The following is a 9,883-nucleotide window of genomic DNA, read 5'->3' on the forward strand; positions in this document are numbered from 1 at the left end:
TTAAATGAGAAAATGAGATCTCTTGCTCTCTTACAATTTGAATAAAAGAAAATGACATTTTCAAATTTCTTATGCTTTATTTTTCAGATCTCTTATGTGTAAAATGAAAATCTCATAAAAAGGACATAAAAACAACAATATTTTGTAAGTGAGCTACAAATCATTTTCTCGAATTAAATGACTACGAGGGATATGAATTAAATGAATTTATTATTAAAACTAAAACTTCAATATGACATGGCATACCAGGATAGGAGAGAATAAAGTTTTTGTGATATTTGTTTTTTTTTGGTGGAAAGAAAAGGCATAATTTTATTGTCCCAAAAGAAAATGATTTTAATAACTCCTTACCGTTCTAGGAAGGGTGCTGGGAAAATCCAGGTTGAATTATAGACCGCAATTTCGTTGATCTCTCCCTTGCAGCAGTCCCAAATCTTTCAACTACTTAGTCGGTTAGTATTTTTTCCTCACGCCTCATATTCTCTTTTACACTTTGTCTGTATGGTTGTTACCCATCGTTTCATAAATATTTTGATGTCCTGTCGATCGGGTAAATAATAAAATAGAATTATTAGATAATAAGCAAATAAAAAAAAATAAGATAACTACACAATAACATCAAATCTATGTTAAAACTTTTCATCGTTATATAACAATGAATTTAACGATGCGATTCAATAAAATTTAAGTAACAATCAAAACTGATCTTTGGCCATTTGCTGCTGTATTTTCTAGGCCAAACGCGGCTGCATTTCAACCTTTTACGGGTGTAATTTTTTAGGCCAAACGTTGCTGATTTTTTGGCCATTTGCAACTCATTTTGGGAGTAATCCACTGCTACAGTTGATGCTGATTTTTTAGCCCAAAAGCTGCTGCGTTTTGGTCATTTGCACCTCATTTTTGGAAGTAATATACTGCTGCATTTTGGGGTCATGGGCTGCTGTACTTTTAGCCATTCTTGGGTTCCTTTGCTGTTACATTTCGAGATCTATTGCTTTATTTTTGTGAGAAGTCATTAACTGTAAACTGGAACAGAGGGTTGAGCTTATGCTCCTTTCACTTTGTAATTCCTGATTTATTGATATAAAGGTCACGCCACCTTATGGCGATAATATTTTTAAAAAGAAAATCCAACTTTTAATAAGTAGAATTACGCGTATAGATATATTTTTTGAGTGACTTGATAATGTAATTTTTTGATATTAAAAAAAAAAGAAGTAACAATCAAAATAAATACTGTATTAAAACTTACAGCACAATACAATACAACCGTCCAAACAAGCTGTTAGTTTCTGTGTTTATTTTTTTCAGTAATGGGTGATATATTTACGTGGTGTAGCTACTCAGTTCCTATCAAGGTGCATTCCTTTCGTATCTAACTCTTGGATTGTTCGACACCTCACTTAATAAGACTATGCCGCAATCTTTACATTTGTTTTCTTATCAGTGCTCATCATTATTCACATTTTATGCTAGCAAAATTGCTACACGTTTTTTGTTAACCTGAAATAAGTTACTCCTATTATATTTCTAGGTAATTTGCAAATCTCGTGGAGCTCATTCTTTAGGCTGAATTGTAGATTTACTTTAATTTGAGGGCTGATGAACTTTTTGCTTTATTGTTTACGGTGTAAATGGGCAGTGTTAATTTGATAAGCAATAGGTTTCTTTTGACCTTCTTCAACTCCTCATTTGGGATGAGGATATATAAGATGGTAGTACTTATTATTATGCATAATGTTCTTGGCATCTGTTTCTGTTTCAGTTAGATAATAAAATAGAACCTTTTAAACCTGGAAAGTCCCATGGTACTGAGACTAGAATCCTGTTGTTACATGCTTTTTGAAAAGATATATATTTGATTCTACTGGTTGTTGGAAATTTACTTAGAATGATTTTAGCTGCATTAGCTTCACCCATCCATGTTACCTTCCCGATTTGGCCTTATCCCTTCTACTCTTTCCCGTCCACTTCGATTTGTTCCTTATGGTTACAACAACAACAACAAGCCTAGTAGAATCCCACCATGTGGGGTCTGGGGAGGATAGAGTGTACGCAGACCTAACCCCCACCTTGAAAGGTAGGGCGGCTGTTTCCGAAAGACCCTCGGCTCAAGAGAGGAAAACAAGACAAAAGGTCAAATAGGGCCAAGCATATCAAAAACAATATGAAAACGAGGAATAACAAAAGCGAGGAAGTCATGGTAGAAAGGAGCATTAACTACCATAGATATAAGATAATCAAAGTACAGAGACCCAACAAATATAAGCAGAAATCAAATGGCAATAAACGAATGAGCAAAACTACAACTACTATGGTGAAAGGATAAGCAACCTAGCCTTCTATCCTAATCTGAGTCTATCCACAACCTCCTAGCCTTATGGTTAGTGCTGGGAATAAGAAAAGAAAAAAGTATGATTTGTTGTAGTAGTAGAGGAAGTTATAAAAAATACTCGGACAGCCGAAGTATGTATTAGAAAGGCAATACATTAAAGTTTAATTAGAAATACTGACATTGTTTTGATATTTATTTGATTCATGGAGAATCCGAACATAACCAAGACTATACGAAATGCTCTAACATTGCTTTTGCACATCATGTCGTTGTATGCTGTACAATTTCACCTGTTCATTACTTGTGTGCTCTTTCTTAGTCGAGAAGGTTTCCGGCGAGGATGCATGAGGACTGATATCCAGTGGTACTTTTGAATATTTTACTGTCAAGCCACTTTTGCTCCCTTTCTTCTTCTTCGGTTCATATATTAAAGCTTCTTTTTATCTGTCTAAACGTAAATTTACTGTTTCTCTCCTGTAGTAAATAGAGATTTTTTTTAATTTTTTTTTTTGGAGAGGTTGCATGGCCATAGTAAGTAAGTTCTTTTTTTTTCTCCAAAAAGAAAAGGCAAGGAAGTTCTTCTTTCGGAACCACCTTCTCATGAATTATGAAAATTTCTACACTGTGATCCACATAATTGCCAATTAAATATCTGTCGAAGTATAAAAAAATTATGAAGTTCTGTTCTTAAGACTTCAATCATGCTTGATTTTCACGTTGAAACATCAAAACTAGTCTCCAGAGCAAAGCTTTTCATTTCTTAGATGTATTTGTAGTCCTGTGAAGATTTTGAAGACATTTTGGGCAAAACACAAATGTTAGGTGTTCTAGATCTTAAACTAATGTGTCACAAACGGGTAATGTGAATAGAATATATTAGGAAACCAAATGTTCATTGCCTGAATATAAAGTGAACATTGCTGAAAACTTGTACAACAAATATAGATTGTAGTTTATCTGGTTTAACATTGTCTGGATCCACCAAGACAAGTTGCCATATATCTGTTTATGGATTTATCTGTATCAGGTAGGTGATATACTTCTACCAGAAACATCATTCGTCATCTGTTTGAAGTTTAAAGATATCGCTGCTATTACCTATGCAGTGATGGATCTTCAAGGGCAGAAAATGCGGCAGAACTCTTGACAGTAGCTTGGATGGTCTTCCTGTTGGGAGTAATTGTAACACTTGTAGGATGTCATTTTGTTTTGTGGTTGCAGGAACCAAGTTACTGGAGTCAGTATGCACAGGCTATATGGATAAATAGTAAGCTTAAACTTTGATGTACAAACTTTTTAAGATGTGCTTTGTGCACATTCTTGCAATAAGCTGGTTATCAACCTGACCTAGGAGAATGCAATATTCCATGGGTGCATCTGATTTTGACTTTTGAAGAGGGTCCATTGCAATGAACATTGACTGAATCTGTATGTCTTTGGCTTCAATGTGATTATGCTTCGACTGGCTTTAACTTATATTTATTTGTTCTACCTACATCAGGGTGAAGGTCTGGGACTTCCGAGTAGTGTACATTGGACTTATTGGCCATTTAAGTTCTTTTGTTCGACAAATAACTTTTTTCTATTTGGTAATTGATGAGTAGATATATATATATTTTTTTTTGTGTCCTTTATTATTGTAATTTTCCTATTGAGCAGGCTTGCATGTATGCTGGAGCTACTAGAAAAACCTTCTTACATATTGTGTCAGAATCTGCTTCAACTCAAGTTACAGCTGATAGTTGAAACTGCAGCTACCCTTTCACGTTGCTTAACTACCTACATCCTCATTGTAAAGCTACCTGACGTGGTAACTAAATTTTCTACTGTTTTTTAGTTTGAGTGTTCTGCTCTTTATCTTTATATACATTAATTCAAGCAAGATCGCATCTTGCATAATGTTTATTTGAACACGAAGTGTTTCTTAAATTTCTGTTAAAGAAGATGTATTTCATTGTTATTGGACGGTATAATGCACCAAATCAAGATTAACTTCGACCATCTCGAGGTCTCCCCAAAAGAAAATGTGTTTAACCAGTGGATTCAATTTATGAATCCTCTATACTCATTCCACTCTCTTTGGGTCCCTTCTATTCTAATACGAGCAAATAGAGGTTCTCGAAATCTCGTCATTATCCCTATACTCCATGCAAGTCCCCAATCAAACTAAAAAAGATCTTGGCACAAACTGAACCTAATCTAAGTGTAACAACCAACAATTAAACCTTGATTCCAATCGGTTGGTATCATCTATATGGCTCCTTTACTTTCATTCTATTATGTTCGTAACTATTTCTACATTGATTCCAATAGATTCTAAGCTTTTTGAGACAACTTTCTTTTCATTGATTTTAGGTCTACCTCGTCCGTTTTTAGCATTTTCAGTTACCGTGTAGCATCTAATATTTGAAGGTATGCGTATGAAGTGTCTAAACTATTTGAAGCCACTCTCTCTCGTTTTAACATCTGGTTGTACTAGTACCACCCTCTTTTAATCTGATCATTTAAACTTTTGTTCAATCTTAGATTACTGCTTAAATCAGTAATAGACATTGAACTTCAAGTGAAAATATCTTTTGAAGTTTCAAAATCCTAAAGAGAGATTTGGAGACAAGAAAAAAGTTGGTCAAGCAACCCGTTGGTTTGCACCTGAGATCTTTCTTCAGAAACGGGATGATGGGGCGGGCGTCCAACTTTCAGTACTCTTTGTCATGTTGCATACTTATGCCTTATCTTTTTCTTAAAATATTTGCTTACTCGCTCCATGGAACTGTTATCAAAGATCTTTACATCTGTACTTTCAGTTGTTGATCTCTTTTGTTTTTCCAGTACACCTGTAAGAGTTGTTTAACTTGCAGTTATGCAATAATTAAATTTGGTTAAGTTGTGCTTTAGTACTATCAAGGCAAAAAAAAAATATTTCTTACTTGAATGAAAAGTTTATTGTATTTTCATCGATTCTGATTCTGCTCGTGAACCTTCTTTCTCTATCAATAAGAACCATCAGTTAACGTCTTCACTAATGTCTATTAATTCAAAAGAGTCTCCCCCGGTTAAAAAGAATGTCTTCCTTTCCTTAATTAAATGGAGAAGGTTAATGGAAAAGGTTGTCGGATTTAATCATGGAAAAGGAAGAGAGGAAATTAGGACTTAACACATTACTCAAGAGAGTTTTTTTTTTTTTTTTTTGGCACCTCAATGTCTTCACATTCCAATAGCACACCTTTCTTGTGACCTACTCCCACTAAAATGTCCTTGGATACCATGCCTTACATTCTGAAGAACACCAAAAGCAGTTCTGCTCCCTCACTTGTTAGGTTACGGTTATTTGATTTTGCCGAGTCCTGATGCCTGGACAAGCCTGTTGAATCTTAGGGAAATTTTGAGCAGCATCTGTGAGGACATTCTTTCAGGCTTAGGCTAAACAACTTCAGTTTCTATATCATTTCTGCTAATACTATTAGGCAGCCTCTGTCTGTGGATCTTCTTCTGGTTCCTCTGAACAGCCTAAGGCCTAGCACATGTACAGAAGCCAATCTAGTGCCGATTTCACCCTGACACATAAGTAGATTAACAGTTCAGAGCACCAATAATCTGCAAAAGTTTGAAGAGATTAGATAACATAATTATCATTGTAAAAGAGGAAGTATCTTATGAACCTTGAAGCATAAATCATAAATGATAATAATGTATGTTAGTGTGACCTCAAAGCTATTAAATATGATCTTGAAAGAGAGCCATTTTCTAGAAGGGGAACAGACTGAAGGTTGCAATTCCCAATCTTTGGCTGCTACTTCGATGTGTTCGACTTTTATGATTTAACTCTCTCCACTACCACTGCCGTACATCGGTAACTTCTTGATAAAGACTGACTCTACATGTTCGTATAAATTCGGAGAATGATGCAGCTACCAAACAAGGGAATTCTCTTGAGCTTTTTGATAAAAAATTTAAAAGCATGTTTAGCTCTATAATCCAGCAAAGCTTATTTAACCAGCCCTATTTACTGTGCATGTCTAGGCTAATGTGCTATCCTCGATGCGCAGTTTGGCAATTGATGAGTTAATTTGTTTTACATTTTTGGCGGACATAGGATTGTTAGCAAATATCTTTGTTTCTAATCCAGCTCAGTTTTCTTGTATCCTAGTCATGATTTGTACATTTTTCTTGAATGGACTCGGTAGGTTCTTGCCTCAGGACAAAGCTTTTATAGCTTGTTTTGCCTGTTTGGAATCCCATAAAAGGATAGGTTCTGAAGCCATGCCTTACCATAGCGAGTCGTCAAATGGAAATGGATTTTGTTCACTTTTAGTGACAAGACCTTTTTTTTTAGGATTAAGGTGAATAGGAACGAACCATCTTTTGTGCTTGTGTTCTTGAGCTTTAGGATCTGTAGACCGATCAGGATGAGGCAAATTCTTCGTCCTCTGAGGTTCAACTAGGAGATGGTATTTATAATTCTGCAAGTTTATGTATGTTTAAGAAACAAGCCTCTGATAGCCTAACTCCGTCTAACTTGGATTCTGACCCCTGTTAATCAAGAAACTATCTAGACATCCTTGCAACACATGCTGCTGCTGCCGCCTCGTTATGTAAGGGGCTTTTTGGTTTCTAATTATTGGGGTTCCCAAATCATGCTGTTCAAAAATGATGTTACCAACTTGATAGTATATGCCTTTGAATATCTTCAGAAAGTTCTTTATTTAGTTTCAAATAGCTGGGTTCTTTAAATCAAGTATGCATCTAGAAGACTCTGCCGCTGAGCGTTATAGGATTTCATCCTACAGCATTGTGGATTATGGTTATTAAGATGCTTAGACGAACTAAAGTTTTTCATAGTTTTGCCAGCCTTACTACCACAAACTCTCTAAGTCTGATCGGTTGTGTTTGGTGCAAGAACGCCTGTAGCATTTCTGAATGCCGTTCCAAATCAGAACCCACTCAAGCACTCTAATGATGTCTTGCTTGTGTTCTCAGGTATTTACCTAGTGATAAATATCAGTCTTATTATTTTATACATTCAGCTGGTACAATTGGGTTTGATTTTGGCAAATTCTTTTAAGTATCCTAATGATATCTTCTAAGTGCTGGAGGATTTTTTTATTGCCTGATTGTTTATGTACTTATCTTTTCTTAAATAATTAAAAAGGAAATCATGATCATTGTTTTTCCTTCAAATCGTAGTTCGGAATTACGGCCACCTCCTCTACTATGCGAAAAATAAGTTGTTCTCATAGCTCCACGGAGTGATTTTCTTGAAGATTCCATATATCATATGTCGGTCATTGATTATTCATCTGTCAGCAGTATTTCATTAATACAACCTTTCATTTTTAAAGAACTAGTTTCAGAGGCACTGCCATTATGCTGAGGAACTAGCTACATGCAGCATGCGTGGTTATCACAAGTAGAGGAATGATTGAGTAGTGAAACCAATTCTAATTGCTTCTCCAGACCTAGTTTCATTCTTCATAATGCATTACATTTGCGCATTGAGCTCTAGGTAGTCTTGTTGCAGGCTCCAGTCAGTGACTGATATAGCAGTTAGGATCACTTACTCCACATTATTCATCAGGAGCTATTTCCAGGTATATGCTTGTGAAACTTACTGTCTCTTGTGGTATGGAAGTATAGGATTTTGTTGGTGCTTACAGAATATAGAATTTTGAAGGATAGTAGAACTCACATTCCCTGGATTTCAGACCATGATTACTTTATGGATTTTTCTCAGGTTTCACCCTCATTCTCCATTGATGGGTGCCTGCCTTCTGGTTGGACCATTCTTCTTCTTTCTGGACTCATCACTCTAATCTCGGAAAATTATACTTCTGAATGGGGAAAACTTCTCGGAATCATTTTGCATTCACTTCTCCATGGGAATAACCTGTTTCACTGTAGCAACCTTTATTATGTAGGTAGAGGCTTTAAAACTCTATATGCCTATGACTGTTGAACTGGATTGATGCTATATGCATAGCAGTCTTACCATGCAAAATAGACGTCCTTTTATCCTTCAGTGTCTGATAGTGTATCTCGAAATTCAGCTATCGTCGTGAGAGGAGCTTTATCAACAAAATCATATGTTTCCTGGGGCATGTTGACTGAAGAATGAAGTCACTCTAGCGAGATCAATTTACCCCTACCATTAATGTTCAGGCTTATGGATACTCTATCTTGGGGTTCGCTTTGACATGGTACCTCTGTGTGCTGGTAAAAGCGTGAACTTAGCTAAAGCATAATTAGCATATTCTTTCATCGGTGAGATTAAATTTAACCGCTAATGCACATCATTCATTGTTTGGTTGCAATTCAAAGTCAAGTTTTACTGGGTATGGGAAGTTTCTCATGTTTTATTAACTGGTTCATGTTCCTTCTATATTTAGCTTTAAGATTTGCTCAATGCTGCAAGAGGTTTGTGACTCATTTGTTTCCAGGACAAATTTAAGGGATGCTGGGATCCATCATATAATTATTCAGATCGATGATTAGGCCCTTCTGCAGTTCATAAGGATGTAGATTTTCAGATCCACTTTAATCAAGAATGACAGTACATTATTAATGACTTAACCCATCGAAAAGATATTTAAGAAGATTAGAAACCCATCTAAACGATACTGAAGAAGATTAGCCTTTAACTCTTGTTTACTATCACTTTATTTCAAACCTCCTAATGTTGGCTGATGTTGAGTCTAGTGTCCGCTCTGCATTTACTGCATCAAGTAATACAAATAATTTGTATTAGGGTATAGTCATGCTTCACTGACAGGACTTTGTTTTTAACATTTTTAAATTCAGTTTTAATCTTTGTGCAGGTATAAGTATCTTATGCAATCTATTCTTCATTTCCCCTTGCTCTTGCACGTGGCACGTAGAAACCATTCTCACCTAAATGATGTAAGGGGCAAAGAGGTATCAACTTTCTGGTGCTTCTGCTTTCATATAGTTCTTTTGAACATTTGTTGAGTTGGAGAACTAACAAGGTGGTACTAAGAATGCTGCATTACTCCCCGGTGGTGTCGTTAAATTATCATCATATCTTTGCTTCGGTTTCTTTTCCTTTGTATTTTCGAATCAAGCTGAGCTTCATGCAGCATTATTAAGGTGGAATCTGAGGTGTAAATACTATCCAGTGACGGAATAAGTTTTATGTTTCAGACTTACTCTCCAAAAAAAAAAAAAAGTTTTTATGTTTGAGATCTGTTTAGAGCCTTTACTATTGTTTATTTATGACCTATAAACGTTGTGTTCAGTGTCATAGGATGCTGCCTATGTACATTTAAGGCCACCCTGTATAGATTTTCACTGTATTCATCATGTCAATTCTCTTTTATCATTGCATGGATTGCCTCCAGATACTTTATTTGGTTCCACTTGTAGATAAAATCTCGCTCCCACTTGATGCAACTTCACAGACTGTTCCTCATAAAAGGGAATACATAGGTTCAACCCAAAACAACAACAACCCAGTGAAATCCCACAACGTGAGGTCTGGGGAGGGTGGAGTGTGCGCAGACCTCACTCCTACCAAAGTAGGACGGCCGTTTCCGA

The 9,883-nt window shown here is 35.9% G+C and overlaps 1 long non-coding RNA gene across 11 annotated transcripts; it reads left to right on the plus strand.

The window, feature by feature from the left end:
• Window positions 1-287: 287 nt before the first annotated feature.
• On the plus strand, window positions 288-9,663 carry LOC132631699 (uncharacterized). Of its 11 annotated transcripts, none has more exons than XR_009579019.1 (6): window positions 288-452; window positions 736-4,145; window positions 4,691-7,312; window positions 7,854-8,250; window positions 8,380-8,593; window positions 9,148-9,663. It is a non-coding gene; the product is annotated as an uncharacterized LOC132631699 (long non-coding RNA). The 11 variants fall into 11 exon arrangements; XR_009579010.1 differs by having other exon boundaries at window positions 8,380-8,545; XR_009579012.1 differs by having other exon boundaries at window positions 7,854-7,923; window positions 8,067-8,250; window positions 8,380-9,663.
• Window positions 9,664-9,883: the final 220 nt, after the last annotated feature.

This window comes from Lycium barbarum, chromosome 3, assembly GCF_019175385.1.
Source record: "Lycium barbarum isolate Lr01 chromosome 3, ASM1917538v2, whole genome shotgun sequence".
Taxonomy (NCBI): Eukaryota; Viridiplantae; Streptophyta; class Magnoliopsida; order Solanales; family Solanaceae; genus Lycium; species Lycium barbarum.